Raw genomic sequence first — 17,192 nt, forward strand, 5'->3', positions numbered from 1 at the left:
CCTGTGGCTGCCTCTGTCCAATCAGCCTGGTTGAAATTCCTATTGGCTGTTTGCTAGAACCAATCACAAAAGATACACCCATTTCCTCTTGTCCTTTTATGGGAAACAAAAAGATATATATTCTTCTATCTATAAATGACAAATAAGTAGTAATATATCTTACATGTGTCTCAACAAGGAACCTTAATTACCAGCTCACCTCGCCCTATTGCCCTCCAAAACAAATGGTTTAATCTCAAATTTTTATCTTAAACAGATGTCAAGGATCTTGAATTCACATCATCATTGAAAGATCTCCTTCTCTTGAAGGTCTTTTAAACAAAGGCCTGACAACCATATGTGCTCTAATGATGTTTCCTGCTTGGCAGGGGGGCTGGGCTGGTGGCTGATGGCCCCTGTGATCTCTTCCAACTATATGAAATAAGAATCTAGCATAAGGATTTAACATTTCTTAGCTTCTAATTCCTTTGCATAATTACATTTAAGCCAATATATTCAATACATAACATAGATAGCTTTTTAGAAGAATAAACCTTTTCAAAGTAAAGAAGGAAGGAACAGTTTCCAGCCTCAAAAATAGAAAGAAAGAAAACCTATCTTCTCCAGCCAAGCCAGTTGCCTTTTTCACTGCTCTTGACCTTTCAACCTTAGGAAAATATGGCTCAAGTTGAATGGGAGGCACATGGTTTTATTTTACTATTTACCCACTCTTAATTATGTTTTTCTCTGCTTTTTTATTTTCTGTAATATGTAGGGTCAGTGTAACCTTGGCTGTCAGCCTGTAATTCCCTTTGACTTTGAGAATTGTTTTCTGCTATAAATCAGGGGGCCCCCTTATCCAGGAGAATAAACATCTTGCCAAGGTTCTTAGGCAGCTGGTCTTCTGCCTGGCATGAACATTTGAAAATCTTTAAGCTCATTTTAAAATACAGGCCCTGATCAAGCCTTAATAAAAATGCAGGCTATGATTAGATGTCTCAAGACCTTGAATTTTGTTTGGACAAAAGCTCTAGGTGTTGATATGACAACAATGGGGAGCTCTGGTTATATCAATTTAATGAGGAATTGCAAGACTGAAAAGCAAGGGAAACTATGCAACAGGCAATATAGCAAGTCTTCTGTAAGAAGTACATAATGAATAAGTGTTTAATGTCTTCAGAGCTAAGTAAAAACTGGTCCAGAATGCACACTTCTGAAAATGCCAGAATGGGAAACTCATTTCTGCTAGTGTAGTGAATCAAAAGTACTGTACAAAACAACACGTGTTTCTCAGTTTTCAATCTACGTCTATTATCAGTTACTTATGCTTCAAGAGATCCAGGAACAATAGAACTATACATAGATAAGATGTGCAAGTCTGAATCAGCCTGTGACCCATCAAGCCAAACACAGAAATCCAGTTACGTACTTAAGGTGGCCTGCCGGGTGTTTGACAATTTACTTGTTTTTATTGTCCCAGGCAGGGAGGGAATTATATGTGGGCTGCCATATGGGGTTGGTAGCTTATGCTTATGTTAGTGGATCAGCAGTTGTTCAGATTTGGACTAAAAGGACACTGGTGCTTCCTCAGACACTACTGAGCGCTAATGTCAAGGTTCTACAGGGATGGCGTCTCCTTTCCCTAGGCAGGCAGGATCATTCCAAACAAAGCAGCTACTCTTGCCTATATACAGAACACCCATGGTGGCTTAAAAAAAACACTGCAGGACATGCCCACATCATATGCCTCAAAGAGGTATTTTCAGATTTACATTGGTTAGTTCAGATAGATGTTGGCAATCTCTTCCAATAAAGGATTAGTTCATGTTTTTAACTTTTATGTTCATCCACTGAGAGGCTCTATTTTGTGAATGTAAAGTCAAATTTAAATGCATTTACAATACATTCATATTACAAATTATGCTTTCTGGCAAGCTCAAACAATGACATTTACTTCCAGTAAAACGAATTTCCAGTTTTATGTAAGATTGTAAATCAAATGCAGTCCTGATGGAAGCAGAAGCATTCATTTTATGTGTAATACAATTTTAGGGTGTGACTCAAGGTGAGAAACAATCATTTACAAATACACTCATAATTGGGAATTATGTCTCAGACAAGTGTATAATGTAGTTTTATAAAATAAGTATAAAAGTATTGCACTTTTGTAAATAGAAACGCCCAAATTCATTGAATAAGCTATTTCTGTACCTACTTTGCAACATGGCAAAGTGTATATATTGTTACATGCCACCCCAATCTCTGTCAAGTGGCTGTGCGAGATTCCAGGGGTTATAGCCTCCTACCTGGGGTTGTGTTTCTGTTGGGAAGATTGAGGTCTGCAATGGAAGGGGTGCAGAACAACACCTTTGTCTGTTAATGTTTTTGTTCTCAACTAGCCTGGGAAGGCTGGTTTGTACCAGCCGGCCCAGGAATTCCTTGTCTGGCACAGTTCTGCAGCCTGACGTTCACATTCATATCCCAAATATTTGCTAGATTCTGAGATTCATTAATTTATTGGGTTTGGGGAGGGGATTACCCCCCCCCCAAAAAAAACTTACAGTCATACCTCGGGTTGAATGTGCTTCGGGCTGAGTGCATTCGAGTTGCACTCCATGGCAACCCAGAAGTAACGGAGCACGTTACTTCCGGGTTTCGCCGCTTGCACATGCGCAAACACTCAAAATGACGTCACACGCATGTGCAGAAGCAGTGAAAAGCGACGCGTGTGTGTGCAGACATGCCATCGCTAGTTATGTTTGCTTCTAGATGCGAATGGGGCTCCGGAACGGATCCCGTTCGTATCTAGAGGTACCACTGTATAATAATATTTTGCAAGGAGCCAGGGACAAATCACAGTTCCTTGCATCACGACATGCAATGAGCCTGTAGTTAAAATGATGTGTGCACTCTGATCACATGCACTGCAAAATATTCACTGAACTTCCAGTTCCACATACCCTTCATGCCATCTTCTTGAACTTACTTGCTTTTGCTTGGTCCCGACATGGGCTGCTTGCAGCTTGAAGGGGTTTGGGTGGGTAAGTCTATTACAAGCCAGCAATAGACAAAAGCAGCAGGGAAGGAGGAAAAAGATATGTGTCAGTCCTGAATGAGAGAGTCAATTCAAAGATGGACTAACTGGTGTGGCACATCTGAATGCACATGACTCTTGGGAATCATGGGAACTGTAGTTTTCCCTCCATAGAGTGAGAGTTCCCAGCACCCTTTAACAAACTGCAGTTCCCAGGATTCTTTGAAGGAAGCTATGTGCTCTTAATGTGCATTTAATGTGCTTTTAAGTGTATGGTGTGGGCCAGCCCTACGTTCAGACTTCGGATAACACTCAGATAGGCATCAGCTAGATCCAGTTCCACAAAAGAAGAATCCTTTTAAAAAAATAATAGAGATGAGGATCTCCCCTTTGAATCCTTTCAACCATATACTGTAGCTTTATTATCAAGGTCCCTCCATCCCTGTTGAAGATCAGGGAAAACAAAATTTCATCTCTGATTGCACATTTTTCAGATAGGAAGGGGCCTCAACTACTTTTCACAACTAGACCCCACTAATTCAGAGCAAGATTTTTGCCTTCTGCTGAACCACAGTTTTCTATCGCCCCAAATGCCATGCCTGGGTTGGAACTTCTTCGTTAATTGCCATCTGCACTGTCATTACATACGTCAAACTGACAAGCAGGGTCGAGTCTGTTCAGGATATAATGGAACTCAAATGGAATTTACCATTATTTGGGATGCTCATAATATTTTATGACAAGGTCATTGGCTTTGCACGCTGCCATGAATCTACTTTTCAAAATACATTTTTCAAAAGGGAAAAACCAATGACTGCTCACCTGACAGCCATGTTAAGAATTCATCGTTTTTCAGGTTTCCTTGCAGAACTCTAATTATATGCCTAACAATTCAGGATCAAATAGTAACTTGATAACTGTTACACTATCACCAAGTACACAGAAGAGTTTTGTGCAGGGGTGGCTAACCTGTGGCCCCACATGGAAGTTGCTGAACTCTAAGTCGCATCATCTTCAGCTAGTGTGATCACTTGTCAGGGGTGTGTTGCAGTCCAACAACAACTGGAGAGCCACAGGTTAGCCACCCCTGGTTTAGCAAACATAGCACCCATGTTTGTTGAAGAAATCCCCCAGCACCACAATGGTCGGAAATCATATCCTTCCAGCAGAACCAAAGAGATTGTCTTCTGTGACTCTTCTGTGATTTCCCTCACCATTTTGGCTAAGGCAATGGAGACCTGATAAAGGGCCTTTTTGGTGGTGGTGTCATGCCTAGCCTTGTCTTTGTACCAAACACAGAGTTCTCAGGGAATGAAGCATACCTCATACAGGCCAAGGACCTTGAGGAACAGGCAGGATCCACCAAAAACACTGCCAAACATCCCCTTGAAAGTCCTTTTCAGTTGAGGCTTGGTGAAGAAACTATGGAGCTGTCAGAGGATGGGGAGGTAGCAGCAAGACATTCAGATACAGGCTGAAACAATGACAGAGTATGCTTCTGCAGACCCAGACTTGTCATACTGTTCATGAGTAAGTGATAACTAAAACCCCTTCACTATCAGCAGCCTTGGTCAGGGAGTGGTCTAGGAGACCAGAGTACAGTGGTACCTCGGGTTACATACGCTTCAGCTTACATACGCTTCAGGTTACAGACTCCGCTAACCCAGAAATATTACCTCAGGTTAAGCACTTTGCTTCAGGATGAGAACAGAAATCAGGCAGCGGCAGCAAGGTGGCAGTGGGAGGCCCCATTAGCTAAAGTGGTGCTTCAGGTTAAGAACAGTTTCAGGTTAAGAATGGACCTCCGGAACTAATTAAGTTTGTAACCCGAGGTAGCACTGTATATAAGCTCTCTCTCTTGAGCCTTCCTGCTTGATGGAAACAATATCTCTGGCTTCTTGCTCCTGATGTTAGTTCCTGCTCCTTGCTGCATTGTATGTTTCTGACTTCCCTGTGCTATAGATGGTGGACTGTTGTCTGACTTCCCCCTGGATCATGTTTGGACCTGGCCTGATTCTCTGTGCTTGACCTTGGTTTGTTTGGGCTGTGTTGCATCTGAGTTCCTGCCTCGCTGGCAAGTTCTTTGGTGAGAGGCTTATATCTGCCAGACATGGGACCCCCACAGGTGGTGTTTTTTTTAAAAAAAATACTCAGGGGTTTTCTTGGCAATGACTCACTGACCCACTGTTATCAGAGGGCTTGTGTAGCACAGCGAAGAAGGGACTGGGCTTTGAATCAGGGAACTTGCATCTTTCCTCTGCTGTGAATTCAGGTGGCTTTAGGCATGGCACTCTCTCTTGGCCTCACCTCCCACAACTGCATTATGGGTGCATAAAACTGGCACACCTTATTTATAGGGTTGTTTTAAGGATGGCACCTGGATAACCTATATGGGACACTTTGAACACTTGAAAGCACTCTTCAGATGCTACATATTATTTTCAGTACTAAGTGAAGACTTCAGACATTCCAACATTGTTCCATCTTGCCACTGTCACTAACGCTGCATAATGTTCTGTTTTATGCAATGAAAGAAATGTATTGTTTTAATGAGATTGTAAATTGCTGGGTTTAATGGTTTGCCACTCTCGCAGCTCTTTCAGAGTTGAAAAAAGGAGCAGAAATCATTGCAAATAAATAAGCCAACAAACCTACTGCTTCTTGTGTACATATCTTTTTTTAGCTATGAGTTTTAGCTATGGATTTAAATTCATTTTTAAGAACACCCATTATAACCTCTGTCTGACAATAAGCTTATTGAAAGGCTTACTTTCCCTTCATGGCTGAAAGAGGGTGCTGGATTTTGTGTGTGTGCGGGCGCACAATAATATAGATGAGAATGGCAACATTCTGCAAGGGGGCAATGTCAGATAAGGTGGAACAAAAGATCAAGAGAGATCACACAGGAGTATGAATAGTAAGATGATACGCCATGACAGAACATAGGGTTACAAAGCGCTAGGACTGTAATCTTTTCACCTGAGGGCATTCACCTTTCCCAAGGATAGTATCTGACTACACATTCTTTTGTGTATGGGCTTTCTTATATCTTAAGATTTTGTTATGGGGCAAAGTTATAGAAAGGATACAGGAATGGAGACACTGGCAGCAACATAATCTTTGAACCTATGTAATCTTTGACCTATGCCATCTTTGAATTCTCATGTAAAAAGCAGTTCATCCCAAAAGGAGCTGCTGCACACTGAGTCAAAACCCCTATTTCATCCATTCTGGTACTGTCTACTCAGACCCTACTGTGACTCATGGTGGTCACAGTGTGGTCCTGAGGTCCTTCCTAGCCCAATGATGCAGTAGCCAAGCATCATTTCACTTTCTACTTTGGAAAAATCACAGAAAGTGATTGATTCCTACCCTGCTTGGCAGGGGGTTGGACTCGATGGCCCTTGTGGTCTCTTCCAACTCTATGATTCTATGATTCTATGATTCATTACTTTCACTAGGCTCTTTGTGCTCCTGGCTGCCTAGTTTGAAGAGACAGATGAAACTGAGAGGCTTTTTTGTTCTTCTAATGTTACTTCTGACTAGCTCTCTTGAGAGATCTAGGCACATATCTTGACAGAAACACATAAAGCATAATCATAATTTATTAGGGGTGTTTTTATTGTTGTGATGGAATTGTTTCATTGAATATTTTAATTATACTACTTTTAGATTTATTTTATACAGTTGTACCTTGGAAGGTGAATGGAATCCATTCCGGAAGTCCGTTCGACTTCCAAAATGTCCAAAATCCAAATTGCAGCTTCTGATTGGCTCCAGGAAGCTCCTGCAGCCAATCAGAAGCTGTGGAAGCCCCATTGGACACTCGGGTTCCAAAAGAACATTTGCAAACTGGAACAATCACTTCTGGGTTTGTGGAATTTGGGAGCCAAAATGTCCGAGTTCCAGGGCGTTCAGGGTCCATGGTATGACTGTACTTGCAAACTGCTTAGAGGCCATTTTGGCAATAATTATAATATAATGTAAGAGCACAACCCAATTCATCTTTATTCCTTTACTTCAATGGAATTTAGATCCAAGAAAACATGTGGTGTGTCTGTTACTCTGTCTCACTCATGATTGAGCCCTGTCTTGAACCTGATACAGTGGTACCTCTGGAGGCGAACAGGATCTGTTCTGGAGCCCCGTTCGCATCCTGAAGCGAACGCAACCCACATCTGCACATGCGCAGGTCACGATTCTCCGCTTCTGCACATGCGCATGACGTCATTTCGAGCTTCTGTGCATGTGGGAGCGGCAAAACCCGGAAGTAACGTGCTCCATTACTTCCGGGTCGCCGCGGAGCGCAACCCGAAAATGCTCAACCCGAAGCTACTTCAACTCGAGGTATGACTGTATCTCATATGAGAAAGGCTTGTGGTCTATCATTTAGACCTTGTATCTCTTGGGAATGATTCATAGTTATCACTCAAGCTGACAGAGACACCCCAAAGACAGCATCACACTATCTTTTACAGTTGTCTCACAAAAGACAAAATGAATGCATTGTGTCTGAACAAATGGCCAATACAAGTTAACTGGGTGTCATGCTTCTGTACTCCCCAGTCGTTGGAGGAAAAGCTGGGAGAGCAGAACGCTCTCCTAGAAGAGCTCTGCACAGCCAATGACCCCAAGGAGCTGATGAATCCAGCCATCTCTGTCCAGTGCTGAAGGTCTCCTGGGTTCATGGTCCCATCCACACCACTGCTACCAGAGCCACTGGATCAGGGAAGACAAGCAGGCACTTCACAGCCACTGGCAAATTGCCCAGCTAGTTGGGCATGTGACAAGGGCCAGGAGTCAGCATTCCCTAGCAGCCTGAAGGGAGAGAACGTGGAGTGACTCCACCTGCAGCTGGTCAGCCTTTCAAGGACACAGAGGAGAAGGCACTGATGAGAACCAGCTGGCTTCAACCTTCTTAAACAGGGCTTTTGGCAGCGGTCAGATGCTGGAAACAACTCATGTGGTTTATTGCCCTACCTTGTGCATCTTGCTCTCCATATGGACCTTTGGCTTTGTGGTCGTGGATTCTTTGACCCCCTAGATCACCTGACTATGTGGATTGCTGGTTGCCCAACCCTTGGAACAGACTGGACTTTGTATGTGTACTGGGCTTTGAGGCTAGTGTATCTCAGAGACCCTTATCTCCTGTCTGTTTGGCCTCACATTCCATCCAGCTCTGCACTCTGTTGCTTGGGACAGGGCTATGGCAGTGTGGGGCTCCTAGAGAGATTGGGAAAACAATATGTAAAACTTACCTGGATTAGAGCCTGACTTGGAGTCTGGAAAAGGTGGCACCTCCAGAAGTTGGCCACTGGACATGCTGGTTGGGAAGGATAGGAATTGGGTCTTCTACATCTGAAGGGTACCCCACTGGCTGGTCCTACTCCTGCTCTGTAAGATCTCAGTCAGCGCTGCTTCACTGCTAGAGCAACAGCTCCTTTAGAGCTCCAAGCTGTAGTGCAGAGACGTTGTGATCTGGAGGAATGGACAGCTGAGTTCCTTTAGCTCCTCAGTATGAATGGATGCTGGATTGTGATCAGACAGGGATGCCTGTAAACCTCCATTCTAGATTACTGCAAAAATGGCATTTTGTAATTGTCGGGGGAGGCAGGGAAGTGAGCTCACCATTGTTAATTAATTACGCTGCACAGTAGGACTCCTTTAGGTACACCTTATTAGTCCAACACTCATTAGAATCTGCTCTGCTGGAGAGAGAGGATGTTGTGCATTGTAGTTCTTTTGTAGTATAAACTTATTCAAACAATGCTCGCCCCATTTGCTAAATTTCTGATTTTCCAAATCCCTTGGATATTCCCTATGGGCTACAAATATAAAGACACTTCCATTATCCGTGGGCAAAATGATGAAGCAGGCAGAATGTTTAATGGTTTCATACCAGCTAGAAGGATTAAGGTACAATAAAATTGGCTTTAGGGCAGACTTTCTTATTGATTTCAGCGAGGAAGGGATTAGGCTCTCAATTGTGATCAATGGTCTTCCTAGAAGTGGTGACATGACAATGACTCAGGAAGTATTAGCCATTATGGTGTATGGATTGATCTAACCTTCATATAGTCTAATTTCTTTTGATTGCTGTGAAAGATGGGGTAGAATCTTTGAAACTCTGTTCTAATCTCCCAGGAGTGCAGTGGAAAGTGGAATGGCTTTAGAGATATAAAGGGACCTTTGCATATAATTAAATGTAGTGTAAGAGTCATGTCCCCTAGCATCTTGCCTAATGCCTTAAAAGAAACATCTGTATCTCACTACAGCCATTCCTGCATCTCACGATCCTGCAGGCATGTATCAGATGACGGGACGTGAATCCATTCCCTAAAGAGGCCTAACAGGCTCCCTTTTCATAAAGTTTCAGGTGCTCCTATATATTAAATAGAATGCACTGGTCTTTCCTCAACCACACAGCACTCGGTCACATTCTGCTACCTCACAGGGTTATTATGAGGATAAAGTGAAGACAGAAGCATGTAGGCCACCTTGAACTCCTAGGAGGAAAGGTGAAATAAAAATGCAATAAATAAGAGTTATTGGATTAAACTCAGTCAGGCTGTGAGTGCATTTAATTTATTGCATTTCATGTTATGTTTGAAAACAACTTATCACCTCTGAATCACTGGGGGGATTTCTTCCTAAGATAGATTTGTATTTTAAGCATGTTATGACCTGCTCTTTCAAGTAGATTATGAATAATAAAGAAAGAATAAATAAAATTCTTATGGTATAAAATTAGGGAGATCTGAATGCCCCTAAGAAGCATATGATAAACATTTTACAGGTTCTACAGCCTTGTAATTTCAGTAGTTTAATAATACAATTGTATTGCAATTCTGGAATGAGATTAGGAAGCTGTCATACATCAAGTCAAAGCATTGGTTGCTTGAGCAGAGTTTTGTCTACACTGCTACTGTCTGCATGCACTCTACCTTCGAGTTAAGCCTTTCCAAGAACTCCTAGGGGTTTTTTTTATTTTGCAAAATAAGCAACTCCAATTTTCTTTCTTTCTCTTTTTATCAACACTGAACAGGGAGTGCATCATTAACTACACCAGAAGTTACTGTTTGCTTTTATAAAGTACCTAGAAGCAAAGTGGGTAATAACACTAAAAATGGACTCGGCAAATAAAAGTTTGGTAGATTTCTGCCATCACTTGGCTATGCAAACTCGCAGTGTAACTAACTGGGGGATTTATTGTGTTGGTGCCCAGCAGAATCATTACACTGAATGATATATTCTGCTTTCTTTGAGTGTTAACTCTCTATTTTTAGAAGGTTGCATGACAGGAATAATAAAAAGAATCTGTTTTTGTTTGAAATCTGGAAAGCAAAAGGTTGAGTCAGTGGCTGGTTTTCTCCATGCAATTTCCTCTTTGTACAGCCCATGGCAGCCAGCAACCATATCCTCACTTGATGTGGAAGTGTCTAGCTTGCATGTACAAACAAGCTCCATGTTGGATGTTATTAGGAGCTATTGGGCTAGAGCAGAAAACCTTCAATTCAATATACAGCTGCACCACACCTAGCTTTCAGAGCTGGAGCTCAGAGCACCCAAGCAGTAAAATAGTCTCTGGTCTTGGACCTCCACCAAGCTGGTCATTGGGCCATCCTAAACAGGAAGTTCTACAAAGGACTTCCTGTTTCAGCTAGGACTTTGTCTGAGCAGCAAGGTTTTCTTGGCTCTGGTGTGCACCTGCATGTCCCTGTCAAAATTTCTGATTTGCCTCTGACTGTGGCCTATGGCTCAGGCTTGAATAATGTTTAACTTCTGCTCTGTTCGCAATCCAATAATTATATGCCAACAATTTCAAACACCCGCAAATTTCTAGGGCTGCAATACACACCACACATCAAAAACACATTATTTCCCCCAAAGAATCTTGGGAACTGCAATTCAAGGGTATTGGGAATTGTAACTATGTGAGTGGTAAACTACAGTTCCCATGATTTTTTAAAAAGGGAAAGTAAAGTGCTTTCAATGTATGGTGTGTATACAGTCCTAGAAGTGGCCATAAAATCAAAAAACTGGGGTCAATATGCACAATTATAGAATATTTCTTACTTTACTTCAGATTATCTTCACAATCAAGGCTGGTTCACACATGCAAGCTGATCACTAGATGGCAACAAACAATTGCTTGCACGCATGAATGGGTCATCATAATAAAATGTCTCAAACTATTTTCATGTTGCCTTTTAAAATATCAAATGCAATGTTTGTAATGGATTAAGTTCACAAGTTAAGCTATCTGTCATCAGTTATCCAGTAGCCAACTGATATACCGTACATAAACAGATGAATCAATCCTAAGGGCTGTACAGTTTCTTTCCTTAAAATGTTTGTTGACATTTGCATGCTGTCAAGAAATCTTTGTGAAAGATGCCAACTAGTCAAGACTCATATAATGTGAGGAATTATCTGTGAAAAATCAGACTTCTGGCCAGAATGCTTGGAAAGGGAAGACCATCAAAAGGTTCGGGAAGGTGATACACCTCTTATCGCCAGCTCAGGGAAGAAGGCTGTTGAAGGGGGGGGGGTGTGTCTGTGTCTGTGTGTGTGTGTGTGTGTGTGTGTGAGAGAGAGAGAGAGAGAGAGAGAGAGAGATGACTTTGGAGGACAAAGGTTGCTTTCAGACTCTCAATATTTTTCAAATATGATTTGGCCATATGCTGGCCAACCTAGGCTACACAATTAAAGCACAAGTGTGTTGGGTACTGTTGTGCAACAAACCTGCTTTTAAAAGCACAAAAAGGTGACAGGAAAATGTAATGGTAAAGTTGGGTAACAGGATGTAAGGACACAAGAAAAGCTCTTCTGGATCAAGTCAAAGGCCCATCTGGCCCAGTATCCTCTTCTCTCATAGATGCCTATGCAAAGCTTGCAAGTAGAAGCCAAGTGCACCAGCAAGATCACCACCTGTGATTCCCAGAAACTGCCATTCAGAGGCATACTGCCCCTGACAGTGGAGGTAGAACATAGCCATCATGCTTTGTAGCCATTCTGAATAAACATCCACGAGACTTATAAGAACTTACAGATGCTTACGTTTCACCCTGAATTTTACTGTATGGATTTCATCTCCTATAGCTATAGAAAAATCAGACACCTGGGTTTTGGTCATGCAGTGAGATGATTATTTTTAATGGTAATTTTAGGTTGCCTAATTTTTTCATGGGTACCTACTTTCCATGGATGGAAGTGGGGGGAAGGCAATGTCCCCTGAAGCCCTCAGGTCACTTCTTTTCTTTTTTTTAATAATATTTATTAAAAATTTTAAAACAATAAAAAACATACATAATAACATAGTATTTTCCAATATCCACATTTCATTCTCATCCTAGGACTTCCTCACACCTCTTGTTCCTGCATTCTAAACTCATAAATTTTGCTGGCAAATTATTAAGATGATTCCGTTCATATAATATAATTTCCCAAGATTAAATCTCAAATTTTGGAATTTAAAATCACTCTTTTAGAGATTTAATTATAAAATACTATTTAACCAAAATTTGTCTTTTCTTCCAATTACACTTAAATTTGTATTCTTTATAACTAATTTGTTGAAGCCATATTATTACTAATCTTACATCTTTCTTAACATTCATACAGTTTACAGTATTTTTGTAGATAATCCTTAAATTTCTTCCAGTCCTCCTCCACCTGTTCTTCTCCCAGGTCTCGGATTCTGCCAGTCATCTCCGCCAGTTCCATATAGTCCATCAGTTGCATCTGCCATTCTTCCAGTGTGGGCAAATCTTGGGTTTTCCAGCATTTAGCGATAAGTATCCTTGCTGCTGTCGTAGCATACATAAAAAAGTTCGATCTTTCTTTTGCACACTCTGGCCGACAATGCCCAAGAGAAAGGCCTCTGGTTTCTTAGGGAAGGTATACTTAAATACCTTTTTCAACTCATTATATATCATTTCCCAGAAAACCTTCAGCCTAGGGCAAGTCCACCAGAGGTGAAAGAATGTTCCTTCAGCTTCTTTACACTTCCAACATTTATTGTCAGATAAATGGTATATCTTTGCAAGCTTGCCTGGAGTCATGTACCACCTATATATCATTTTCATAATATTTTCTTTCAAGGCATTACATGCCGTAAATCTCAAACCTGTGGTCCATAACTTTTCCCAGTCAGCAAACATAATGTTATACCCTATGTCCTGTGCCCATTTTATCATAGCTGATTTGACCGTTTCATCCTGTGTATTCCATTTTAACAGCAGGTTATACATTCTTGAAAGTATCTTAGAGCTGGGTTCTAACAGATCTGTTTCTAACTTTGATTTTTCCACCTGGAATCCTATCTTTTTGTCCAACTTAAAAACTTCTTTAATCTGAGCATAATGTAACCAATCTCGCACTTTATCCTTTATTTTCTCCATACTCTGCAACCTCCAATTGTCTCCATCTTTTTCTATTATTTCCCAATATTTCGGCCATTTGGCCTCCATATTGAGTCTTTTCGGGGCCTTAGCCTCCATTGGTGATAACCACCTTGGGGTCTTGTTTTCCAATAAATCTTTATATTTCGACCAGACATTGAACACTGCTTTTCTGACAACATGATTCTTGAAAGCCTTATGTATTTTAACCTTGTCATACCACAAATATGCATGCCAGCCAAAAGCATTGTTAAATCCTTCCAAATCTAAAACATCAGTGTTTTCAAGAAGTAGCCAATCCTTCAACCAGCAGAAAGCTGCTGATTCATAGTACAACTTTAAGTCTGGCAGGGCAAAGCCCCCTCTTTCTTTAGCATCAGTTAATATCTTAAACTTGATTCTGGGCTTTTTGCCCTGCCAGACAAATTTAGAATTTTTTCATGGGTACCTACTTTCCATGGATGGAAGTGGAGGGAAGGCAATGTCCCCTGAAGCCCTCAGGTCACTTCTTGTGCAGGACTCTCCTCTTCCAATATTCCACTCATGCTTGGAAAATCTTTGGAGAATTCCTCAGACACCTTTTCTGACTCAGATAAAAAGAAATCAGGCAAATGTGACTCCAACCAATCGAGAAAGGAACGTACCATCAATGTGACAGGTCTAAACAAAATAAGAGGAGTCCAGGGTACAACCAATGGAAATCAGGGAGAGGGCACACAAAACGTGTGAATTGAGATGTGTATACAATTGTTTCTAGTCCAATCCTATTGTGTTCATCACCAGGTTAACATTGTTTCTTCATGTCATTTCAACAATTCCATTGTTCCTGAAAATGCAACAGTGAAGATCTTTCTCTGATTTCCTCTACATATTCAGCTGCCTACTTTCGTCCGAACAATAATAATGACAAGAGTATGATAACTCAAGCATCTCAGAAGAATGTTGCCGTTTCAACACTGGGATAACCTCTACAAGTGAGAGGCATTAGAAGGTTTCTGCTGGAGTAATGGGTAATGAAAAGGAATGAAAACCAAATCATAGGATTTGTCTTTATTTAAACTTAATGTCCACAACTCTCTGCTGCCGTAATTTGGATAACTTGCCTAGGTCTGTTTGCGAGGCGACACAGTTTTGTATCTGACTCTCTCTTTTGAGCATCCCCTGATTTATGTAAATTAAAAGCGAGTGTAAGCCTTTCCTAGCTAAAGCGAGCTGGTGTGCTGCATAGAATATTTTCTTCTCCGAACGCAGCTGTGCCTCTGAATCCAATCCCTCCCCCAAAGTGTACCTCTGGAATTACATGTCGTTCTGCCTCATAACATGCAATAAATCTAATATAAATGCAGTATTCCTTACCTTTGCAGAGCTTTACTGTTCTATAAAGCTGTGATAATAAAACTGTCATGGCCAAGTGGTTGAACCAAAGTACTTGGGTCCAAACTGGCTTACAGCCTTATCTGTAAATCAACATCTCCAGCAGCATCCTTAGTCTGGCAAGTGGAGCACAACTATCACGTGACCTGTTTGCTATTAGAATCCTCTCTTGGTTGTCCAGTTTTCCTCGGTGCAAGGAAGGGGCCAGTTTTGCAACTATGATGGTGCCAAAGTTGGCAGGTGAAGAGCCAGTTTCCAAGGCATCGTCTGGAATGTACTAGGTTTCTAATGCACATTCACAGAACATAATGGAAAACGCATATGTATCCCGTACTTTGTAATAAGAGGCTTCTATATGATGTGCTGTTTCTCAAACCAGCTTCACACTGACCGGAGTCCTTAAGCTGTTGCTATTTCGTCTCTAGCCAAGGGCTGAACACCTTTGCATAGGGTAAAGACTCACCCCTCCTGTCAAACGGCAAAAGAATCTGACATTAACAAAGCTGTGCTGATGTGAACAGTTAATGGGGAAAGAGCTGGGAAACTCACCAGGTAGGGAGAATTTCACTGCTCTCTAAGGTGGCAAAGTCAACACACCCTGAGTGTGCTCAGATGTGTGGGAATGTTCTGGGGTGCAGGAGAGGATATATTGACTAATTATATCCTTATCCAACTTGTGCTAACAAGTTCCCAAAATATCAGCAGAGTTTATAGACATTCCCCTTTAAGTTCGCAACGGTAACGTGTGCACAGGTTCGCTAGAACCTCTATAATAATTACTCTGGTAATTTCCCCTTTGTTCCCTCTTAAAATGCAAGACACGACACAGTCTTTATAAAAGTATAAAAGAGTTTACTCACGTTCTGTTCACAATATGATCCCAGAAGGTAGGCGGGCTTAAAAAAGGTTACATGCACTTAGAAACTATCTTATAGGAAGATAGTACTGTCCTCTCTTGGCTGAGAGCCAAGAGGGCATCCTTAGATGTTCCTCATCGAAGGAAGATGGCAGAGAGAGAGTGGCTGCCTGCCCTGTGCTTTTATCATTACCAGCACAGGTGAGGCCACACCCACCTCTGGTCACATGCGGAGGAAGTCTGTCCCCAGGAAGTTTACCTGCTTGCTGGACAGACATCCCTCCCCACGTTCTAACATGTACACTCTAGGAATGTTGTCATTGACTGCTCCTGTGTTTACATCCCACATACCCCTTCTCAGGCAATACAACATACACAAAACATAAACAACTTTTATTCAACCACCCAGAGTCCCAGCTTGACACGTAGATTCTGGAAACTCTCTCTTGGTAGGGGTTTCGTCAGGATGTCAGCAGTCATCTCTTGGGTGCTGCAGTAGGATAGTTCCACAAGTCCATCCTGGATCATCTGGCGTATGTAGTGGTATTTAACCCCAATGTGTTTTGTTCTGGCCAGGAACTTCTCACTCTGCGTCAGCTTCAGGCAACTTTGATTGTCCTCTAGCAAGCTGACAGGCCCTTTTCTCACCAACCCAAAGTCTTTTATGAGTTGATCAAGCCAGGCGATCTCTCTGCAGGCTTCTGTTGCTGCAACATATTCTGATTCTGTGGAAGATAATGCTACACAGCTCTGTTTATAACTGCCCCATGAAACAGGTCCATCACCAAACATGAAAACATGACCACTTGTTGATTTATAATCAGCATTATCCCCAGCCCAATCCGCATCAGTATACCCAACCAACTTAGGGTCTCTGACGGCTGGTAACCTTAATTTACAATTCATGGTACCCTTCAAATATCGCACCACCCTCTTTACACCTGCCCAATCATGCTCAGTGGGAGAATTCACTTTTCTGCTAAGAATCCCCACAGCATTAGCTAAGTCAGGTCTACATGTGGTAACTAAATACAAAAGTTTACCAATCGCTGACCTGTAGTCATTGTTGTCTGGCAACTGCTTCGAATCCTGCTGATTCTTCAGGAAGTCAGTGGCCATCGGTGTAGCAACTGGATGTGCGTCTTGCATCTGCATGTGCTCAATCAGCTCGTGGATCTTCTGTCTTTGGCTGAGAAGAAATGAGCCGTCCTCTTCTCTTTCCACCTGGATCCCGAGGTAGTACTGGACATCTCCTAGCTCCTTGACCTCCACCTCTTTGCTAAGGTGTTTTACTATCTATGTATAGTCTTTCTCACTTGCTGTGGCAATAATCAGGTCATCAACAAATGCTAAGATATATGAGAATTGTCCATTATTTGACTTACTGTACAAACACTTGTCAGCGTCGCCTTGCTTGTACCCAAGTTGCGTCAGCATTTTATGCAACTTCTGGTTCCAGGCTCTAGCAGCCTGTTTAAGTCCATAAAGTCCTTTCTCGAGTTTGCACACTAGATGTGCCTCATGTGGTTTCACAAAACCTTTAGGC

This window comes from Podarcis cretensis, assembly GCF_951804945.1.
Source record: "Podarcis cretensis genome assembly, chromosome: 11".
NCBI lineage: Eukaryota > Metazoa > Chordata > Lepidosauria > Squamata > Lacertidae > Podarcis > Podarcis cretensis.